Source organism: Perognathus longimembris, chromosome 1 (assembly GCF_023159225.1).
Source record: "Perognathus longimembris pacificus isolate PPM17 chromosome 1, ASM2315922v1, whole genome shotgun sequence".
In the NCBI taxonomy this organism is placed as follows: Eukaryota; Metazoa; Chordata; class Mammalia; order Rodentia; family Heteromyidae; genus Perognathus; species Perognathus longimembris.
Window position 1 is genome coordinate 3,124,827 of NC_063161.1, and position 22,974 is coordinate 3,147,800.

Consider the following 22,974-nt stretch of genomic DNA (forward strand, 5'->3'; position numbering starts at 1 on the left):
CCTTTCTAAAACAAAAACACATGCCACTCTAGCTTAGCGAAGAAAAGCCAAAAATGCAGAATCATGGTGGAGGTGATTTTTTTTTTAAATTAAAAAAGAAACTCCTCACGGTGTCTTACACATTTTGGAGGGGGAAATGGCCTCCTCTGGGTGTCAATAATTTCTTTGTCAAACCACTGAAAATCGCCAGTTCCAGTGCTGGTAAGGGTCTGGGATGGGAGCCCAGACAGGGAGATTTCAATGAGAATGACCAAGATAAACGGTTTCTGAGGCAGTCTCCAGACAGGGGAGGGTCATAACTGACTTATTTTATCTCACCCAGGTGCCCACACACAGGATTACAACATTTCTATCTGTTGCTTCCTTTGAGACGCACAGACACCGACTTCAGGCCACTCCCTAATTTCTCTCAGTTTTGGCTTTTCCATTGTCTCCAGAAACGCCGTCTCTGAACGACGCCCACGTTCAAATGCGGACGAGAGCCACCCCACCCCGGTACCCACTCCACCGCGAGAAGCCGGGTCCTTCAACTCACACGCAGGTCCCTCCCGGGTGACAGGGACGGAGCCCAGCCAGCGCCCGCGTCCCCAGAGAAGCCTCCGAGACGACGACACAGGCCGGAGCCCAGCTTCCGGGCCGGGATGGCGGCTAGAAACCAGAGGCTGGCAGAGGCACCCCGGCCCGGCTGCCAGGTAGCCCACAGGCAGCAGGGGGTTAATACCGGGAGCAGGGTGGGATGCAGACAAAAGCCCACAGGAAGGAATGGGATGGGACCCAGGCAGGGAACCGGGCTGCAGGGCCCGACCCGCCAGGCACAGACACAGGGGGCTCTGTCTGCCTGCCGCTGCCCTGGCACGGTGACTAACCGCCCCACCATTGTGAGCCTGAAGCCAGCCCTTTGTATGCTCCCTGGCGTCTGGGAGCAGAGCAGGGGCCTTTCCAGCAGTCCCCACCCCCCCCCCAAAACCTGCACTCCAACACCCATTCTTCCTGCTCCCAGGGCTTCTGGGGACATGGCCGGCCAACAGAAGACGCCTTTTCCCAGGCCAAGAGGGAGACACCGGCCAAAGAAGAAAACAAAATAAAATAGATTTTTGAAAGCAGATAACTAGTCTCTCACCTCTAGGAGGAAGACAGAGCATGAGCATCAGCTGAGCCTGACCTGCTCAACATGGCAGACACCCCCCCAAAAGGGGGTCAGCTGAGCCTGACCTGCTCAACATGGCAGACACCCCCCCAAAAGGGGGTCAGCTGAGCCTGACCTGCTCAACATGGCAGACACCCCCCCCCGAAAAGGGGGTCAGCTGAGCCTGACCTGCTCAACATGGCAGACACCCCCCCCCGAAAGGGGGTCAGCTGAGGCTGGTCCTGCTCAACATGGGAGACACCCCCCCCAAAGGGGTCAGCTGAGCCTGACCTGCTCAACATGGGAGACACCCCCCCAAAGGGGTCAGCTGAGGCTGACCTGCTCAACATGGCAGACACCCCCCCCCCAACCACCATGCACCCACCGAGGCCTCGAAATTAGAGAATCTAACTGTGCAAAACCACGCTCCCATGCGGCCGTGGTCCTCACTGGACACGATGTGGAAAAGAAACTCTAAGACTTGTGGGTGGGAACAGGTGGGAAAAACTGGGAGATAGCGAAAGAAGGGGTGACATTGCCCCGAAAAGAAGTGCATTCTCTACACGACGTACGAAACAGTTAACCCCTCTCCCCATCAACTGTATAGTAATTTTAAAATCACAAAAATAAAAGAAATAAAATCTTGAAGCCATGAAGAAGAAAATATGCTTCTGGGTCTTGAGGATTCTGTGTTTAACAAGTCAATCTCATCAGTAATATCCTAGCAACTGCACATTAAAATGCCACTGTTTGGAGTATACACTTCAAGTAAATGGACTTTGTGGTTCAAGGGCCTTTGACCTCTTTCTGAGAAGCATGGCTGGCGGGGCACTGGCGGAGCACGCCTGTCATCCTAGCTACTCAAGAGGCTGAGATCTGAAGACGGCGGTTCAAAGCCAGGTTGGGCAGAAAAGTCCATGGGACTTCTGTGTTCAATTAGCCACCAAGAAGCCAGACGTGGCGCTGTGGCTCAAGTGGTAGAGCACCAGCTTTGAGTGAAAAAGCGGAATGGCAGTGTTCAGGCCTTGAGTTCAAGCCTCAAGACTGGCGCACACACACACACACACACACACACACACACACACACACACAGCCAGAATCTTACTTGTCTGTGCACACACGGCCTAATTCAAGACGCGTCGACATTTTCACTTCCAATGGGAAAGTGACGATTGGAAACCGCGTGTGCCTGGCGCTCCGGCCTCTTTCTTCCCCCTTCTTAGACGCGTGGCTGGGGTGGACGTCGCAGCCCTGGCTGTCCCGGGGGCTCCCACGGCGCTGCCCGGCCGGGCCGTGGACGGGGCGGCCAGGCGGGGCTGGGCTCTGAAGCCGGCTCTCTCGGGGAGACGGTGGAGTGCCGGGACCGTGGTAAGGAGAGGCCCCCTCGCCGGGAGGGCCCGGCCTCGGGGCCCCGCGGTGCCCTCCCACGGGCCGAGCACTAGGATTCGCACCCTGAGCTGTCTGGGACCATTTGGGAACCACGCATGCATGCACAGGGCGCACGTGTGTGTACGCTGCACACGCGTGGGCACACGCGCGCGCAGACGCGGGGCCTGGCTCGTGACCCTCCCCCCCCCCCCCCCGCCCTGGGCAGCCTCCGGAGCGGATTCACGGGGCACCCGCCTGTCTCCCTTCCTCCTCCTCCCCTGACCTCTGACCCTGACCCTGCGACCCCCAGGAGCAGCTCGGGGCCCAATCTGCCTTTCCCAGACCGGAGCACTTCTGTGTCTCCAGGTGTCTTCCTCCGAAAATAGTAAAAAATATTGCATTTTATTGTGGCACCGGATTTAAGAGTGATGCACTCGGGCTGGATTATGATATGGTCATTATTTCTTGTTTGTTTGGTTTTTGCCAGTCCTGGGCCTTGAACTCGGGCCTGAGCACTGTCCCTGGCTTCTTTCTGCTCAAGGCTAGCACTCTGCCACTTGAGCCACAGCGCCACTTCTGGCCATTTTCTATATATGTGGGGCTGGGGAATCGAACCCAGGGCTTCATGTATACGAGGCAAGCTCTCTTGCCACTAGGCCATATCCCCAGCCCTGGTCATTATTTTTATAGCCATTTTTCTTCGGATTAGAAAAGAAGTAAAAAAAAAAAAAGCTAACACCTCTTGTGGGCCCTCAGTGCCGTGCCTGCCTTGCCTGAGGACCCCAACTCTCCTGCCTGTCACCCCCCCACCGCCCAGGCCGCCTTCCCTACTCTAGAACGCCTTCCTGGACGCCGGGGGGGGGGGGACAGGACACCCCAGATGAGCGGTCAGAAAGCCCCCGGCCCTGCCCCGAGCTGAGACCCCACGTCCGTGGCCGTCTGGATTTTCCTCAGCGCCAGACGGGGGTGTCCAGGTGGGGAGCGTGGCCGCCACCACCTCCGACACGGTGAAGGGGGCCCCCTCCCCCCCGCCCGCACGCCCCCACCTGGCTCCCGAGGGGGTGGGCTGTCGAGGGGCCCGGCTTCTGGGCTCCGGCCACCCCATCCGTGGGCGCAAGGCCCGCTCGGGAGGCCCCGCCGGGTGCAGGAGACGGTTAAAAATCTGCATAGTTTTTTTGTGTCCGCCTCCAGAGGAAGCACCGCTCCCACCCCCCCCCCCGCTCCCCCCCCACCCCCCCTCCCGAGGCAAGAGGAGGGAGAAAGAGCTGAGAGCAGCAATTTGCAGGCCTTGGGATGTTTTTCTCCTGGACAGCCCTGGGCCCCGCCTGCCCGGCTCGGCCCTTCCTCAGCGCCATGGCGGCCCTGCCACCGCGGACTCCCGAGGGCGCCTGCCGTTCCTCCGGGGGGGGGGGGACACGCGTCCCCCGCAGAGCCCGGCCCCGGCCCGGCCGGCCCCGCCGCCTGGCGCTCCCCGGCTTTGTGCCTCCGCCGGCTGCAGCCCGCCCGGCTCCCGGGCCCGCTTCCAGCCCAGGCCGCTGCCCGCCGCCCCTGCCCGCCGCCCGCCCGGGGCGCCCTCACCTGCCGGGGGCCCGGGCTCCCCGCCTCGGGTCCCGCTCGTGCCCGGGGCGCCCGGCCACTGCCTCCGCGCCTCCGCCGCTCACCCCACCCCGCTGCCCGCGCTCCGCCGAGAGCCTGGCGCCGTGCCAGCCTGCCGCAGAGCCCAGCCCGGGCAGGGCCGACTTCCCAAGGAGGGGGTGCGCGTGGAGGGGGGGGGGCGGGCAGCGGCAGAGCCGGTGCCAGGAGAGAGAGCGGGCCCCAGGTGCCCGGTGGGGCACCCCCCCGGCCCCCCCCCCCCAGTCTCCCGAGTCCCATAAAGACACAGACAACACGAGCGGTTTAGTCAAAACAGCCATGTGCAGAAGCCGGCACACACACAAAAGCCCTTATTTATTTATTTAGTTCACACACCCAGATAAGGAGGCGTCTTTGTGCACATGATTTCACACACATCAGAAAGGGGGCGATGCCACGAAGCTCCCGCCCGCGAGCCCGGGGCGGCCCGGCTGGCCTCGTGAATAATTGCAACGTCTCTGCCCGGGTATTTCCATATTTAAATTGGGAAGCAGCGTATGATTAATTAAGAAGGAAAAAGGCAAAAAAAAAAAAAAAAAAGGAGGAGGAGGAAAGGGGGGGGCTGGCTGGACATGCTAGCCAGCGTGGGCCAGCGGCTTAACTCATCCCCTGCCAGCTCCCAGACGGCGGGCGGGGAGGGGGCCCTGGGCGGCGCCTCTGGGTCCCCCACAGTGTCTCTCCGGTGCTCAGACCTACGCACGCACGCACGGCACCCCAAAGCTCCCCCTCGCCCCGGGGCTGACCCCCGCTCCTCTCCGTCCTCAGCGTTCTCTTCCCTGGACCACCGAGCCCCTCCCGGACACCCCCCCCCCCACCCACGACTCAATGCCTCCGGACACAGCAGTGAGCAGATACCACTGTGGGGGGGGGGGGGAAGGGGGAGGAAGCCAGGGCAAAAGGACTCTCCAGGGGCTGTGCGTCTTTGGGGAAATGCACGCGCCTCTCTGGGCCTGTCTCTCCAGCTTCACTATCAGCGGTGCGATTCAGCCGGCCCTCAAGGAGTGCGAAGACCCGGACACTCATGGCACCCACTTTTCCACCAACCCCAAGGCCACACGGGTTGTTCCCCCCCCCACACACAAGTCCTTGCCCTCTGAGCCGTCGGAGCTGTTCCCTCCTCCCCATGGGGCCAGGGCCAGCCTCTGCACCCCACGGAGGCTGGGGAGGCGCCAAGGCCGCCCCCCACATCTGCCTCGCTCCCTCTTCCTGACAGAAACTCTGGGCAGTCCTCACACTGGTTTTCCTGTAGGCCTAGAAGTTTCCGTGGGAAGGAGACCAGGCCAGGCCTCAGTTTCCCTGACTTTTCTAGACAAGACCTGACCTTGTGTAAGTTCCAGACTCCCTAAGGAGGGAGATGGCAATCCTGACGTCACCAGGGACGACCAGACCCCCTCGCTCTGGCCCTCCCTCGCCCGATTCGTTCTATGTACATATATATGCATGTACGTGTGTGTATGCACGTGTGTATGTGCATATGTGTGCATGCATGTATTCTCCGCGTTGAACTCAGGGCCCTGTCCCTGGGCCGTTTCTTTGGCGGCTGGTGCTCTACCGCTTGATCCACACCTACTTCTGGCTTTTTGCTGGTTCTTTGGAGATGAGAGTCTCACAGACGTTTCTGCCTGGCTTTGAAGGGTGTGCCCCGAGCCCTCGGCTTCCGTCTTATTTTTCTCAGTTCCGTTGTTGTCTGGGCTTCTGCTTGCGCCTTCGTTTTTTGCGGCAGAGTCTCCCTGCATGACCCAAGCAGCGATTGAACTTGGACTTGCTCAGCCTCGGCCCCCCAGGCGCTGGGGTGACCGCGTGTTCCGCCATGCCCCGTGTCTCATGACAGCTTTCTTGGGCTTTTCCCGAGATGGAACCCAAGGACATTGCCTTGGGTGGGGTGAGAAGCGGGAGGAGGAGACTGTCCTGGTTACAGCCTCGCCCATCGGTGTCAGAGGAACTGCCAAGGGACACCGCGGGCTTGGAGGGTAGAGAAAGGGACCCCAGCGTGGAGCAGGTGCCACGGGAGACGGGAACAGCCGGGAAATGGCATCGAGGAGGTAACTCTGTAAAGACTTTGATTTGGGCCCAGTGAGGCCCACGTCAGACTTGGGACCCCCCCGGGCTGTAGGAAGCCCCGCCTCCCTCTCCCCCCCCTCCCGCCCCCCCCCCCGCCTCCTCCTGGGTGCTGCTCCTGGGCTAGGTGTTCACCTCACTCCCACTCTGGCCAACACGCCCAGGGCTCCGGGCGCCTTCTTTGCCATTTGTAGCCCCCCCCAGTCCTGTTCACGGCTTGACGAGACATAGTTTAGGGCACCGTTTGCTGAATCTGTTTTTTGGTTTGTTTTTTTTTTTTTTTTTTGCTTTTCTTGGGTGTCAAACTCAAGGCCTGGGCGCTGTCCCTGAGCTTCTTGTCCTCAGGGCTAGCCCTCTACCACGTGAGCCACAGCGCCCACTTCCGGCTCTGTCCGTGTGCGTGGTGCTGAGGAATCGAACCCAGGGCTTCACGCATGCTAGGCGAGCGCTCTACCGCTAAGCCTCCTTCCCAGCCATTAAAAAAAAAAATGTGTGCTAGTTCTGAGGCTTTGAACTCAGGGCCTCACACTTACTCGGATCGCTTCCTTGGCTGGTGCTCTACCGCTTGAGCAACACCTCCAGCCTGACTTTTTATCTAACACTGAGCTGCAAGGGAAGCAGCTGGCCAGAGGCCCAGGCCCTGGACCTTGTCTCCTGAGGGCAGCCGTCACCGGTGGGTGGTAGGTTTGTTTGATTCACCATTCGGTGACTCCCTCTCTTCTATTTTACTGGGTCACCAAAACCTCAGCATACATCTACTTATCTACTGTCCCCCATACACACTGGCTTGTCAGGAGGTGAATGGGGTCACTAGCCACAATCTGGCATTGCTACATGCTGTTTGAGCTGAAATTTAAATCACCCTAAAACGAGGGACGTGTCCTGCCCTGGCTCATACTACAGCTGGCCTCTGTGACGGCTACAAACGCGTTGATCACTTGCAGCGTGTGTGTGTGTGTGTGTGTGTGTGTGTGTGTGTGTGTGTGTGTGTCCGTACTGGGACTTGAGCTCAGGGCCTCTCCCTCTTGGCTGGTTTCTTTTTCTCTCAAGGCTAGCCTTCCTACCCCTTGAGCAACAGCTCCACTTTCTGACTTTTTGCTGGTTACTTGGAAATAAGAGTCTCACCGACTTTTCGAGCCAGACTGGCTTTGAACTGAGCTCCTCAGATCTCACCCTCCTGAGTGGCTAGGTGTGATCCCCTGGTGCCTGGCTGCTTCTGTGTTGCCTGTTTTCAGGGCTTTCTTACAAGGCGTGCTGTGTCTGTCCGACTGTTCCCTGGTAAAACCTCAGACTCAGAGCTGGTGCTGGTTGCTGGCCCGTCCCCCATCTGCTCCTCAAGGCAAGGCTCAAGGATGCCAGGTGGTTTGATCTGCCGTCTTCTGCAACAGACAGGTGTGTGCATCCCTACAGGCGGTGACTGTGGCTGCGGCCGTGCGGAGACGCCGCCTCGGGCCGGGAAGCTGGTTGCAGAACCTCACTGGAAGGGTGTCATGGCAGGCAGGGAGTTAGCTGTGCCTCTGGGCTGGGACCTGCCTCCGCCCCTGGCCCACTGACTCTTTTAAGATACACAGAGCGAGGGGGGGGGGGGCGATTGAGAGATCACCTGAGCTATGAGACAGGAGAGACAGACACAGGACAGACAGGCACGGAGGTGACCTATGAGGAAAGGCAGGGGTCACCTGGGATCCACTCAAGGCTCCCCGCACGCGCCGAGGGCCCGCAGCCCACGAGGCGTGCGGGAGGCCACGTGCGGCCTAGGCCGGGACCAGGACCATCTTGCGGTGAGCCGTCCCTGTCGTGGTGAGGACTGGGAGGCCGGTGTGGGCGGACCCGGCGTGTGTGCAGAGCCGGCCCAGCTGGACCACGACGCGTCCGGTGTTGACTGGCTCAGCGCGTGCGGGATGAACAAAGTCTAAAGTTCAAGTCCAAGCTGGCACTCCACGCCCCCAGCTGAAGCTCGGGCCGGCTTCCCACGTGCCCTCTTCCCTTCTCGCCAGAGCCCGGCTCCCACCCGAGTCTCCCATTTGAGGGGGACTGTGACTTCCACTCACCCCACTCCCATCAGCCCTGAAAGAAGCAAGCAGGCCCGTGAAGGTCACAGGAAAGGGGCAACGACGCCCTCCCTCCTCCCACAGGAAGCCCTGGGTAATCGGCCAGGCCACGAGTCCACGGGGCCTGCGGCCTCTCGGGGTTCGGGGGCCCCGTCCAAGCACAGCTTTCCTTGTCCCATAGAAGCCTCCGCACTTGGGGTCTGGATTTCCTCCTCCAGAAGCCCCAGCCCCCAGCCTGCCGCCCAGTCTAGGGGTCGGAGGGGCCAGGCCCCTGCCTCCGGCCTGGGTGCTCCTGCAGGCGGGGCCTGCCCGGGGCTGGGAGCCGGGGGGGGGGGGCACCCCTCTGGAGAGGTCAGGAAGAGTGTGGGGGCTCTGCTATGCTGGCCCACGGGGGGGGGGGGTGTCAACCCATGGGTGCCCCCTAGGGACTAGGCCAGCCCCAGAGGCAGGCTGCTAGTTGAAGGTGGCTGCTGAGAACTTGGTAGAAGAGGGGCTAGGCCTGGCCTGGGGGGGGGGGGACGGGGTGAGGGCTGAGGGCAGGCCACAGGGTCCGTCTCTCCCCCCACACCAGGCCCTGCCCTGTCCACCGCTCCTTTGTACCCCCAGCCCTGGCCATACCCAAGTGCAGAGCCATGCTGCCCCAAGCGCGTCCAGGGTGGCCCCGGGGCGGCAGGCAGGGCAGATCGAGAGCCAGGGGAGCGGCGGCGGCGAGGGGCGCGGAGCCCGGGGCGGAGACGGGGAGTCGGCGGCTCGGTCCCCTTTAAGAGCCCCGGCGGCGCGGCGGCGGCCGTGGCGGCGGCGGCGGCCGGGCCGAGGGGAGGGAACACGTCGGGACGCTCGTTCCCTCCCTCCCCACCTCGCAGCCTTTGTTCGTGCTGCCGGAGGCCGGCGCCCCGCGGCGGGCGCGCGGGGGGCGCGCGGGGGGCGCGCGGGGGGGCGCGCGGGGGCCTTACCGGGTCGTCCGCGGAGCTCGGGGTCAAGTTCACGGCTCGCCCTGCAGACGGCCGGGCCGGCGGGGCGGCTGCGGCCCGGGGATCCCCGCCGGGGCGCCGCCGCGGTCGCCGGGCCTCGCCACCCCAACTTCGTGCCCCGCCGCCCGGCTGGAAGTTTCCGGGCTCCGCGGGCGGGCGCGGGGCTGGGTCTCGGCGGCGACGTCTGGCTTGGCAACAAAGAGGGAGGAAGAGGGGAGCCCGGGGGACAGGCCCGGGGCCGGGCCGGGCAGGGCGCCCAGCGGCGGGGCCCACGGAGCCCCGGGCGCACGGAGCCCGCGCCCTCCCGTCCCCTGTGGGCTTCTCTTGGGAAGTCAATCGGCAATCCTGCACTCCTTCCAGGGTCCTGGCCCCCTCCACGGGGCACCCACCCCCCTCCAGCCTGCTCCCGGGTGTCTGGGAGAGCCAGGGTGGGCGCAGGAAACGCAGTCCCCGGGCACAGAGGGGGTGCCCTCCCCACCTCCACCCCAGAACCCGCATCCTCGGGGGCACAGCCTGGGGCGCTGGGCCCACGGAGGAGGGGTCCGCGCTGGGTCCTGGACCTTGCTTGGCCCACAGGGCTCCCGAAGACGGAGGACCCGCAGTGAACCCCCAGCCCTGCGCTGCCATGTTCTGCCCCTCCCCCTCTGCCTGGCACCCAAGCTTAGACCACACATCTGGAGTCAGGGGGACAACGGGGCCAAGTCCCCCCCCCCCCACCACACACACGGGAAGGGGCCCGCAGATACCCGCCCCGGTGCTGAGGGGCACTGTCGGGTGGGGAGCCGGCCTCGGGCATCCTGAGCGGCCCTGTTCAGCCACCTGCCGTCCACCCTTCCGCTTGAGCTTGACCATGGGGGACGCCCCACTCCAGCCTGCTGCGCACAACACATGCAGGCCAGAAGAACAGGACTTTTTGCCTGTTGGTTCTTAAACAAGAGACACGGGCTCTTGGGGGGGGGGGGTTGTGAAGTGGGGGTAGGATTGGAAGACAACTTTTTCATGGTCTCTTCTCCCCTTGACCTCTCCAGCCCCCCCCCCCCCGCCACCTTCCTGCCACCAGTCAGGATTTCCACATCTGGCTTACAGGAGGCAGTCAACCTTAGGAAGTGTGACCAAACTGCACACCCTCCCAGAAACTTCCGGGACTTGGCACAGGGCTGAGGACATCACCACGGTAGAGGTGGCCAGATCAAGCCAGGGCTAATCAGGATAGCGTTTGGCAACCCCCCCCCCCCATCTTGATAGCCACAGGTACCCCACATCGAAGCCAACAGTCTGTTCCCAGCACCCACAGCGGGCCCCGGCCCAGGGAAGCGGGCACACCCTTCCTCCCGCATTGTCATGGGCCCAGCAGTGATGTCTCTGTTGCTTCTCCCCACGCCCACGGATGCGTGGTCTGCGGCTCAGTCCAAGGCAGAGAGATGAACATTCTATCAGGCAGGATCCCGGGTACTGACATTTCCAGGATGTTCCCAGTACCCCTCATGCTAAATCAAGCTCCTCATGCAGGGCCTGGAACTTTCTGCTGGAGAGAAGTCTGTCTGCTTTGGCACTGGGGCCTTCAATTTCCAGCAGCTCAGGCCTGTCTTCCTGAGGTGTCATTCACCTGCTTTTGGACTCATTGTGCTTAGTTTGTCTCCTGGTGGGTGTCACCCCTGATTCTACTGCAAACCATGAATATTAGGCTGGGTGTGGTGCAAGATGTCTGTTTACAAAAAGGAAAAAGGAAAGGAAGGAGGCCAGCCAGGCGTCTGGAATCCTAGCTACTCGGGAGGCTGAGATCTGAGGATCACAGTTCAAAGCCAGCCCGGGCAGGAAAATCTGTGAGATTCGTATCATCAATTAACACCAAAAAGCCAGAAGTGGAGCTGTGGCTAAGGGACCGCATCCAGGCCCTGAGTTCAAGCCCCAGGACTGGCACCAAGAGGAAAAGAAGGAAAAAGAAAATTCCACTGAGCTTGCCTGACAAATGAGGACCAGAGCAATTAAGCCTCTTTACTGAGTCCTACTGTGTGCTGGTGTTCCGCTACACCCTCACACCAAGGGGGACATTTCCACCAAACACTGCGAGAGACATTTTTATGCCAGTTATCTAGCATCTGGAATTTATTTCTGCAGGTCAAATCGAGTAAAAGAAATGCACAAATGGTGACCATCTACTTTTTTTTGGTTTTTGTTTTGCCAGTCCAGGGGCTTGGGCTCAGGGCCTGAGCACTGTCCCTGGCTTCTCTTTGCTCAAGGCTAGCACTCTGCCACTTGAGCCACAGCGCCGCCTCTGGCTGTTTTCTGTATATGTGGTGCTGGGGAATCGAACCCACGGCCTCATGTATACGAGGCAAGCTCTCTTGCCACTAGGCCGTATCCCCAGCCCGATCATCTACTTTTTTGTTTTTTTTTTTAAACCAAGAAAGTCAGGATCAGCTATATAGTCTAGAACAAAATTTATTTTTAATCCAGGCCTTGTCTCAAAATTGGTTCAAAATTGTCAGTCACTGGGCATTGAGCACAGGGCCCTGCTGTGTGTGTGGCCCTCCATGCTGGCCACAGCCCAGGTAGCCAGCCCTGCTCACGGGATTTATGGCTGTCTCTCTCCTCCATCCTTCTTTCCTTTTTTAAAGCTGTAGCCCAGAGGATAGGTATTCTTAACTTTGTTGACACATTCTCCGATGTAGACTATCACAGAAACTTCACCCTGTGCCCTACATATATAGCTATATGTGTTTTTAATCAGTGAAAAGTCAATTGAAAGCCAGTGTATGTGACTTAGACTCCTAGCTACTCGGGAGGCTGAGATCTATCTGAGGATCACGGTTCAAAGCCAGCCCAAGCAGAACAGTGTGTGAGAGTCTAATCTCCGTGTAACCACCAAAAAGCTGAACGTGGAGCTGTGGCTCAAGTGCTAGAGCACCAGCCTTGAGTGAACAACCTCACGCCCCAGTACTGGCAAAAAGAAACTAAAAAGAAACAAACACGCTCTCACGTTACTTTCTTTTACTGGGAAACGCCAGAGGGCTGAGGAGGGCTTGTGACCTCTCCTTCCAGGGCAGCACTGTCCGGTGAGAACCCGCGGATGAGCTCACTGCAGACATCACCCGCAGCGTGAGCCCCCCCGGGCTGCCAGCTCCGTCTCCAGGACTACACGTGACATCTGCAGAACCAAAGTGCCCAGAAAAACTCCACAGCACTCCGTGTCCCTAACCTTCTGTGCCTCAGTTCCCGTTTAGAACCTGGTTAAATATTTTTTTTAAAACTGTTTTAGGCAATTGTTTTTCCTTTCCGCAGGCTGTTAGAGAATCTGCTCCATCCGGGAGGGAAAGACACCAAGGCAGGAGCAGAAAGACACCAAAGCAACCAGGATCCTTCCCCCCCAACCCCCCCCCCCCCCCGCCTTAGTCCCTTTATGAGAGACAAGAGAAAGAGGTGATTAGCCATTTACCTTTTGATCCTGGGATCCCAGCGTCTGCCAGTAAGGCAGAGCTCTTCTCAGAACAGACAATACGCCAGATGAACAGTTCCGCACCGCCCTCCCCCAACCCACATGCGTTCATCGAAGCTCCTGGAAACTGAAGTCTGAAGACAGCGAGAAGCCAGATGTGGCTCAGCCTGCCAGCTACTGGCCAGGTGACTCTGGACAAATTAACCACTCACCGGCGAGCTCCAGTTTCCCCTAAATTTGAAGTAGGCAAGGAAACAATCTTAAAGTCACAGGACTGTAGGCTGGAGATGAGCTAGAACTAGTAGTGTCTAGTGGTTGGTGGTTGGCCCTGCATGGGCCTGCTCACTCCCAAGAGCCCCGGAGGAGATGCAGGGTCACTGGCAAAGACCCCGAGAGAGGCGCCCCCTCGACCCCATGCACCGGAGGCCAGCGTACTCCAGAGAGCCCACGGGGTGCGCAGGGACCTCAGCCAGAACCCCAGTTGGGAAGGGCTGGCCCGGGGATAGGGCTCCTCCCACAGTGAGCGGCCAGCACAGACACGGAGTGGAGGAAGGACAGGAGCACTGGTCCTCACACCCAGGTCTCCAGACCCCCGGTGCTGTGCCCGGACTTGCACTGGAGCCTGCCTGGCCTCCGTGACCCGGCCCAGAGCCTAGCCCTCCATGCCTGGCCTGCATATCCGCCAGCAAAAAAAAAGAAAGAAAAGGGATTTTTATTTAACTTGTTTACAAGAAGAAAAGCATTCATTAAGGAAAATTTGGAAATATAGGAAAGTACAAAATAGAAAACAAAAAAAACCCGTGAGATCATTGCTGGGTACATTTTGTTCCAAGTCCTCTGGCATATTCTAATCAGTGTGTGTGTGTGTGTGTGTGTGTGTGTGTGTGTGTGTGTGTGTGTGTGTGTTATAATTGGATCACATTATAGTTAGATACCTATACATGTATAATGATTAGATCGTACTACAAGTTATTTTTAGAATCTTTCTGTTTCATATGTAGCATTTTGTGTCATTAAATACTATGTTCTACAAAATTTGAAAGAATAAGAGCTAAATAACAATTCTTTGAGATACTGGGGCTTGAAGTCAAAGCTGGGCACGGTCCTTGAGCTTTGTCACTCAAGGTTGGCACTCTACCACTTGAGCCACCCACACTACCACTTCTGGCTGTTTGCTGGTTAATTGGAGATAAGAGTCTCCTGGACTTTTCTGCATGGGCTGGCTTTGAATCAGGACCCTCAGGTCACCAGCAAAATGGACAAGAGAGTTTGAGGCCCTGAGTTGGAACCCCAGTATGGGGGGGGGGGGGGCGGAATTAAAACAAAACAAACATAAAAGAAAGTTACAGTACTTGTTCTTCCCAGAGAGGAGGCCCGGCTTCTCCTGAGTCACAAGTCTCTGCCTATGTGTACATTAGCAGGCTTGAAGAACATTCATTCACTGGGAGCTATCTGGGGTAGAACCTCAGACAATTCTTAGGAGCTTTGAGAATAGAAACATCCAGATGCCCCAGCTCACTCCATCAAATCCTATCCCAGCCCTAGAGGCTCCTTCCCCGACCTAACCCTAGACCCCCCATATGGTGATTAGACCCCACGGGAAAAGGTGGGGGTCAGTACCTTAGCTGGCGCAGCCCCGGGCCTATGACTCCCTGCTCTTGAAGTCGGGTCTAAGGACGCCTCTGTCGAGCGCCCTGAAATCAGGCAAGGAAGAGCCCATGTGCTTTCTGTTCACAGAGAGGACTGTCCGGTTCCCTTGCTTTGTTCTTTCGTGTGGAGAGAGAAAATGCGCAGCTCTCTGAGGTGCTTCTGAGACTGGAAAGTCTGGATAGCTGTAGATGCACAGAGTGTGTGGGGCCTGGAACCCATAGGTTGCCTGCTGCCAACATCCGGTTCATACAACCTCAGAAGCCCCAGTGTAACCAGAAGAACCTTTAGCTAGTCTCCAGGAGAGGGGTAGACACCAGGGGCAGCCTCGGTGTGCTGAGTAAGAATAATGAGGTGTCCGCACACCCCACATTTGTCCCTTAGCCGCTGGCCCTGAAGACAGCATCCAACATCTTGGGAATCACCAACTCTTTCGTGCTTTCCTTTTCGACGCCGGACAGGGCCCACTTTTCCCCCTCTCCCGCGAAGGCGGTCCTCAACCTTCAAAGGCGCCTCTTAGGAGCTTCAGCTTTTGCGATGGTAATGAAGTCACTAAAGACTTTCTAGTGTCACTAAAGCAACGGGAGAGACAACACGGAATTCCGCTCTTTCCCGTGCCAGGGGGGTGATGAAAGGTGCCCGGTGCTGGGCGGCCAAGCCAGCGAGAACAAATGCGTTTGCAAGCTAAGAGTGTGCGTGGGGACAGCCCCGCGGGAAGCCACAGAGGGAGCCGGGCACCTGCGTGGGAAGAGGAGCGGGCACCTTCGCAGGGGGAGGGGAGGCCGGGCACCTGTGGGGGGGGGGAGGCCGGGCACCTTCGCAGGGGGAGGGGAACTGGGCACCTGTGGGGGAAGAGGAGCGGGCACCTTCTCAGGGGGAGGGGAGCCCGGCACCTTCTCAGGGGGAGGGGAGGCCGGGCACCTTCTCAGGGGGAGGGGAGGCTGGGCACCTTCTCAGGGGGAGGGGAGCCGGGCACCTTCGCAGGGGGGGGGGAAGGAGGCTGGGCACCTGTGCGGGGAGGGGAGCCGGCACCTTCTCAGGGGGAGGGGAGCCGGGCATCTTTGCAGGGGGAGGGGAGGGGAGGGGAGGCCGGGCACCTGTGGTGGGGGAGGGGAGCAGGGCACCTTCGCGGGGCGGGGGGAGGGGAGTCTGGGCACCTTTGCGGGGGGAGGGGAGGCCAGGCACCTTGGGGGGGAAGGGGTGCCGGGCACCTGTGCAGGGAGGGGAGCCGGGCACCTTCGCGGGGGGAGGGGAGGGGAGGCCGGGCACCTTGGGGGGGAGGGGAGGCCGGGCACCTTTGCCGGGGGTAGGGGAGGCTGGGCACTTGTGGGGGGAGGGGAGCCTGGCACCTTTGCGGGGGGAGGGGAGGGGAGGCCGGGCACCTGTGCGAGGTGGGGGGGAGAGGGGAGCCGGGCACCTGTGCGGGGGGGAAGGTGAGGGGAGCCGGGCACCTTTGCAGGGGGAGGGGAGGCCGGGCACCTTTGCAGGGGGAGGGGAGGCCGGGCACCTTGGGGGGGAGGGGAGCCGGGCACCTGTGTGGGGTGGGGGGGAGAGGGGAGCCGGGCACCTGTGCGGGGTGGGGGGGGAGAGGGGAGCCGGGCACCTGTGCGGGGGAGGGGGGGAGAGGGGAGCCAGGCACCTGTGCGGGGGGTTGGGGAGCCGGGCACCTGTGCGGGGGGGAGGGGAGCCGGGCACCTGTTGGGGGGAGAGGGGAGCCGGGCACCTGTGCGGGGGGGGGGAAGGGGAGGGGAGCCGGGCACCTGTGCGGGGGAGGGGGAAGGGGAGGGGAGCCCGGCACCTGTGCGGGGGGGAGGGGGAGCCGGGCACCTGTGCGGGGTGGGGGGGGAGAGGGGAGCCGGGCACCTGTGCGGGGTGCGGGGGGAGGCCGAGATGGTGCCGGGGGCTCGCGCGGGCAGCCAGCTGTGCCCAGGAACCACGGAGGCCCAAAGCCAAGGCCCGGATTCAGGCTGCTGCCCTGGCCTCGGCCCTCGCGGTGCCTCGGGGCTGCAGCGCCCGCGCTCACCCGGCGCCGCGAGTCCGGGCCGGCGGTGGGGACCGGCGGTGGCGGGGACCGGGCCGGCGGTGGGGACCGGGCCGGCGGTGGGGACCGGGTCGGTGGTGGGGACCGGGCCGGCGGTGGGGACCGGCGGTGGCGGGGACCGGGCCGGCGGTGGGGACCGGGTCGGCGGTGGGGACCGGCGGTGGTGGGGGCGGGGTCGGCGGTGGGGACCGGCGGTGGTGGGGACCGGGTCGGCGGTGGGGACCGGGCCGGCGGTGGGGACCGGGCCGGCGGTGGGGACCGGGTCGGCGGTGGGGGACCGGGTCGGCGGTGGGGACCGGGCCGGCGGTGGGGACCGGGTCGGCGGTGGGGACCGGGTCGGTGGTGGGGACGGGTCGGCGGTGGGGACCGGGCCGGCGGTGGGGACCGGGCCGGCGGTGGGGACCGGGTCGGCGGTGGGGACCGGGCCGGCGGTGGGGACCGGGTCGGCGGTGGGGACCGGGTCGGTGGTGGGGACCGGGGGCGGTGGTGGGGACCGGGGGCGGTGGGGACCGGGTCGGTGGTGGGGACCGGGGGCGGTGGGGACCGGGTCGGTGGTGGGGACCGGGGGCGGTGGGGACCGGGGGCGGTGGGGACCGGCGGTGGCGGGGACCGGGTCGGCGGCGGGGACCGGGTCGGCGGCGGGGACCGGGTCGGCGGTGGGGACCGGGGGCGGTGGGGACCGGCGGTGGCGGGGACCGGGTCGGCGGTGGGGACCGGGTCGGCGGCGGGGACCGGGTCGGCGGTGGGGACCGGGTCGGCGGCGGGGACCGGGTCGGCGGTGGGGACCGGGCCGGCGGTGGCCCGCGGCTCCGCGGTTAGCCAGGCCAGGGCGCGAACCGCGGCTTCCCGGGCCTCCCCCCTCCCCGGTACCCTGGGGCGCTCGGACCCTGGCCCCGGCCCCCGCGCCGCCACGTCCCCGCACACCCGGGGCCGGGCGGGACCGAGCGGCGCAGCCGGGAGTCGCGCGGAGCGCGGGCACCGCCCAGTCGGCGCGGCCCGAGGGCTGACAGCCCGCCAGGTTCCCGCCATCTCCGCTCGCTCCGGAAGCCGCGCGAAGCGCAGACGCAGAGGCGGGAAGCCAGGGGCGGGGCCCTACGCGACTTCCGGCAGCGTGCGGCGGGGCGGGCTGCTGCCGCGTCGCAGCCCCGCGTCCGGAGTCTACAGGCAGCGACGCCTGATGGCTCTGGTGGAGGGCGGCGCAGGCGCAGAGGCGCTGCCGAGTGGGCGGGGTCAGGGGCGGAGCCTGGGCAGCAGCTCCCAAAGCTCTCGGAAAGCTGGGTGGTGGAGCAGAGGCGGGGCCTGGGCGGCAAGGGCGGGGCCAGGGCGGCAGGGGCGGGGCCTGGGCGGCAGGGGCGGGGCCTGGGCGGCAGAGGCGGGGCCTGGGCGGCAGGGGCGGGGCCTCGTCGCGGCCTTAACCCGGGGGCCGGGACAGGGATGGGGGAATTCCAGGGCGGGGCTCCTGCCTCCCGCGCGTGGTTGGTCTGAGCACCTGGGATCTACCCGATTCTCTGGGCCAGCGGGAGCCTTTCACGTGGTGGATTTCATGCAAGCTGGAGTTTCACTGAAACTATACTTCTCCATGTTAAAATCTTATTAACACTTTCTCCCAAACCCGACAGTGGAGAGTTTTGTAAAACCTAATCAAATACCAAGTAAGAACATGAGCCGGTGCTGGTGGCTCACTCCTGTAATCCCGGCTGCCCAGAAGATCTGAGATCTGAGGATCCCAGTTGGAAGCTAGCCCGGGCCAGAAGGTCGGTGAGAGTCATCTCCAAGTGAACCAGCTAAAGCCAGAAGTGCGGGTGTGGCTCAAGTGGTAGAGCACCAGCCTGAGTGACAAAGCTCAGGGACGGCTCCCAGACCCTGACTTCAAGCCCTAAGATTGGCACACACACACACACACACACACACAAAGTGTGCTTAGCACAGTGAAGATTACCAGGCTTTAAAAGGAATGAAAGTCTTTGTGTGTGTATGCAGGTCCCAGGGTCTTGAACTCAGGGTTTTCACTTGGCCTTTTTCCTTTGCTCAAGGTTGGCACTCTGCCCCTTGAACCACACACCTCCCCTTCTGGCTTTTTGTCTATTAATTGGAGCTGAGAATTGCACAGACTTTCCTGCCTGGGCTGGCTTTGAACTGTGATCCTTACATCTCAGCCTCCTGAGTAGCCAGGGTTACAGGTGTAGCCACAGATGCCTGGCATCACTGGGGATTCTTATCTCAACTTGGTCTTTGATTTCTGGGACACTGGAACAGACACACACACACACACACACACACACACACAGAGTTGTCATTGCTGACAAGTTTGCCAACCTGCCAAGTGTCATGAGAAAATAACAGAATCCCGACCCAGAGGAACCTCAGTTGACACTAGAACGCCTATTTCTCAAGCCTTCCATCTCTATTCAAGATATGTACTTAAATCACTGTGGCCATACATCATGTTTTATTATCTTCATCCCCGCTAATATGCAGTGAAAAATTCCCCTCATCTTTAAGTGTTTCTCCAGCACACGTTAATGACTGCGGGGCGATCCATTGTTCGGATGTCTCTTACACCCTTTCTGCACCTCATTCTTCACCCCTGGCTGTCGGGTGATTTACTCCGGGCGGCTGGAGCGGCCTTCCCACGTCTCTCATAATTCCCCTTAGGTGCTCCTCGGGGAATAGTTGCAACTTCACAGAGAATCGGCTCTTTAAAGGCTCTTGAATATATTGCCAGATGATCTCCCAGGAAAAGCAAATAGATTGTTCTGGTAACACAGCATGTGGGAGTGCATGTTTTACGTGGAAGTCCGTGTGTGTGTTACTGGAGTTTGAACTCAGGTCCCTGTTCTTGCTAAGCAGGCCTTCTCTCATTTGGAACATACCCCCAGGCCTTTTGCATTTACTTATTTTTGAAAGAGACTGGCCTGGCCTGGGCTGTGGTCCTCTTGCTTACGCTCACTGAGGATCTGCAACGGCAGGTTCCCGCCGCCGTGCCGACCATGTCTTGCTTGAGATGGAGTCTTGTGCACTCTTTGCCCAGGCGGTCCCCCTTTTGAGAAGCTAGGATGACGTGGGTGGGCCACCGGGCCTGGCTCCTGTCAAGGGGTCTCACTCAGGTGAAGCGAGTCACTTCCTGGGCCTCTCACCTGTCACACAGCTGTGCAGGAGGACCTGGGTTTGGAGCCCCACAGGGCCCCCATTCCCTCCACACCCAGCTGCCCCGCAGGCCGCTGTTGCCCAGTGTCCTTGGGTGCAGTGTCCTCATGGGGCCCCAGGCTCACCTGGCTCCTGACCTTACTGGGAGGGGCCGTGTGCACAGCTGCAGCCAACAGCCTCAGACAGGTCTGCCTCCCAGGAGGGGGCGCGGTCCCAGTGCCTCCCCCCCCCCCCCAGCCAGGCCCTCTGGACAGCAGCTGCCGGCGTGGCTTCTCGGTCAGGGCTCCTGTCTCCACCCTTCCTAAAAGCCTCTAGTTTTAAAGCAAGATTGGGCCACCTTCTCCGCTCCTCTTCATTCTCCTCCTCCTCTGCCAGTCCAAGGACTTGAACTCAGGGCCTAAGCTCTATCCCTGAGCTTTTCTTTCTCAAGGCTGACACTCTACCACTTGATCTACAGTTCCACTTCCCGCTTTTTTTGGTAACTTATTGGAGTTAAGAGTCTCACAGACTTTCCTGTCTGGACTGGCTTTGAACTGTGATCCTTAGATGTCAGCTTCTTGAGTAGTCAGGATTACAGGCCTGAGCCACCAGTGCATACTACTTATGATACAGCAACAGGGTAGGGCTGGTTTCCTGACATTGCCTTCCTATTTTCTTGTTTCAAAGCATTGTCTTTCAAGCCAGGGGCTGGGGGTACACACCTGTAATCCCAGCTACTCAGGAGGCTGAGACCTGAGGGTCACAGTGTGAAGCTGGATCTGGCAGGAACGTCAGTGAGTTCAATTAGCCCTCTCCCCCACCCGCCCCCCAAGAAAAAGCTGGCAGTGGAGCTGCGGCTCAAGCTGTAGAGCTCTACCCTTGAGCAAAACAGCTCAGGGAGCGTGTCCAGGCCCCGAATTCAAGCCCCAGTACTGGCACAAAATAAATGTCTTGTCTCCCAAAAGAAAAATGTAAGTTGTTTTCCTGAAGGTCTCACCGTGGGAAGATAGAGTTTGCAGTCTTGAGGAGATCTCAACGTGTTGCCTTTGGAATTTAAGCAGCCTGCGACCTCCCGATGTGGGAGCAGCCCTGTCTGCAGGGAGAGCTGCTGGCTGGCCGTTGAGGACTCGGAGTAGCTCCCCATTGCCCCCAGCGTGGAGCCGGGGGCCCTCAGTGTGGCGGGCAAAGCCACATAGGTGGGGGGGGCGTCTTCCTGAGAAGGTGACATTCCATCTCAATGAGGTCTTTCGCGATGACCTCCTTTCCGGGCGTGGGTAGAGAAGAGGGGGAAGGCCGTATGCTAGAGGCAAGGATGGAAGATGGAAGCCAATAAGGCAGAAGAACTAGACATGCTAGCTCCTGAATGGTGAGCATCATGTCCACTTCATAAAGAAGGTTCTGGAAGCTGTGCACGGCTGCCTCGTGCCTGTAATCCTAGCTACTCGTGAGATCCGAGGACTGTAGTTCGAAGCCAGCCTGGGCAGAACCCAGGCCCTGAGTTCACCCTGTAAGAACGGCACAAAAAGAAGAAGAAAAGAAAAGAAGGCTCTGGAGTAGGGCCCTGCCATGTCCCACGGTGAGGAAGGGCCGGGAGGGAACGATCCCGGGCACCAGCAGCCAGCTGAGTCTCCTCGGGAGGGCTGGTGACCTCTCTCTGGGGCCCCGGGTTCCTGGGCGGGGGGGGGGGGGGCTGCCTGTGGGTGAGGCCTGGCTCCGTGGGGCCTGGCTCCGTGCCCCCACCCCCTGCCTGATGCCCTTGCCTGGGAGGTGCTCAGGGACTGGGGCGGGGGCAGGCAGTGCCAGGTGTACAGGTCAGATGCTGTGGGAGCACTGGCTGGCATTCCTGGCCAGGCCGCCCCAGCCGCTAAGCCTCTAGGGCGGGGATCCAGTGCCTGCGCACAGCCTCCCCAGAAAGACGACGGCCCAGCCTCTGCAGAGGCTCGAGGTCGGGGACATTCTCGGGGCACGGGGGACGGGAGGAGCTTGTTCTCACACACGAAGCCTGAGCCTCTCTCCAAATACTGGAAATGGCGTTTGCCACGGCACCACCCACCCATCGCGAAGCGGCTGGGTTCCCCCCGTCCTGCGGGAGTGGGAATTTGTGAGCTCCTGCCCAGGGGATCCCCGATGGCACAGGGGACCACAGTGCCATGTTCCGGATATCTGGGCACCTCCGAGCGGCTTGGGCCCCGTCAGGCCTCTCTCCAGACACCAAGCCTGGACTCGGGGAGGTGTGGGTCCCTGTGTGGGGGCCAGGGGTCCCCAGGAAGGAGCTGGCTTGCTGAGCAGGTCCCGAGGCAGACACCACTCAGGGGACACGGAGGCTGGGAGACTGCAGGCCCCCGGTGGGGTGGTGCCGGCGCCCCCTCTGCTCCCTGGCTAGCCACGGGCCCACGTGGGACGGCCTTTCTCACGATCGGGGCTATTGTTGGCAGCCGGCCGTCTCCTGGCACGCAGGGCGGGGTGCGAAGGCGTGGAGGGCACCTGGTGGCTGGGGCGGCGGTGGGCTCCTGGCAGTGGGGAGCTGGGGGGGGGAGGGGGCCTGGCAGGAGGGACCCCGGCAGGGCCGCCCTCCAGACGCGCTGCCAGGCTGATTAGCATGGGCGAGGGGCGCTGGCGCGGGGCGCCGCCGGCCGAGCTGGCACTTCCCTCGCGGGCCCAGCTGGCCGGGCCGAGACACAAAGCGCCTCAGACGGCGCAGGGGCGGCCGGGCGCGGGCGGAGAGGAGTTCCCGCCGGCGGAGCGAAGAAAAGCGCCCGGGCCGGGCGGGGCTCGGCCGCCTGGCGCTCCTGACCTTGCACCTTTGTGACTGGAGCGCATGCAAATCGCGGTGCGGCCGCGCCAGGCCCCGAGGGCGCAGCGCCGCCCCGGGCGTCCCGGCGAACAATGCGCCACTGTCCGCGCGCCGCGCCGCGCCTGGGAACCGCGGCCCCGAAAGCCCGTGCGGCCCGCGGGCGCGCAGATCCCAGCCGGCCCCGGGTGCCAGCGGGGCGCGCGGAGACCCCAGCCGGCCCCGGGCGCGCAGATCCCACCAGGCCCCGGGTGCCAGCGGGGCCCGCGGAGATCCCAGCCGGCCCCGGGCGCGCAGATCCCACCAGGCCCCGGGTGCCAGCGGGGCCCGCGGAGATCCCAGCCGGCCCCGGGCGCGCAGATCCCACCAGGCCCCGGGTGCCAGCGGGGCCCGCGGAGATCCCAGCCAGCCCCGGGCGCGCAGATCCCACCAGGCCCCGGGTGCCCGTGCAGCCCGCGGGCGCGCAGATCCCACCAGGCCCCGGGTGCCAGCGGGGCCCGCGGAGATCCCAGCCGGCCCCGGGCGCGCAGATCCCACCAGGCCCCGGGTGCCAGCGGGGCCCGCGGAGATCCCAGCCGGCCCCGGGCGCGCAGATCCCACCAGGCCCCGGGTGCCAGCGGGGCGCGCGGAGACCCCAGCCGGCCGCGAGTGCCAGTGGGGCGCACGGAGATCCAGTGCGGTCGCGCGTGTCAGGGCCGGGGAGACGGGGTGGTGGGCTAGCAGATTC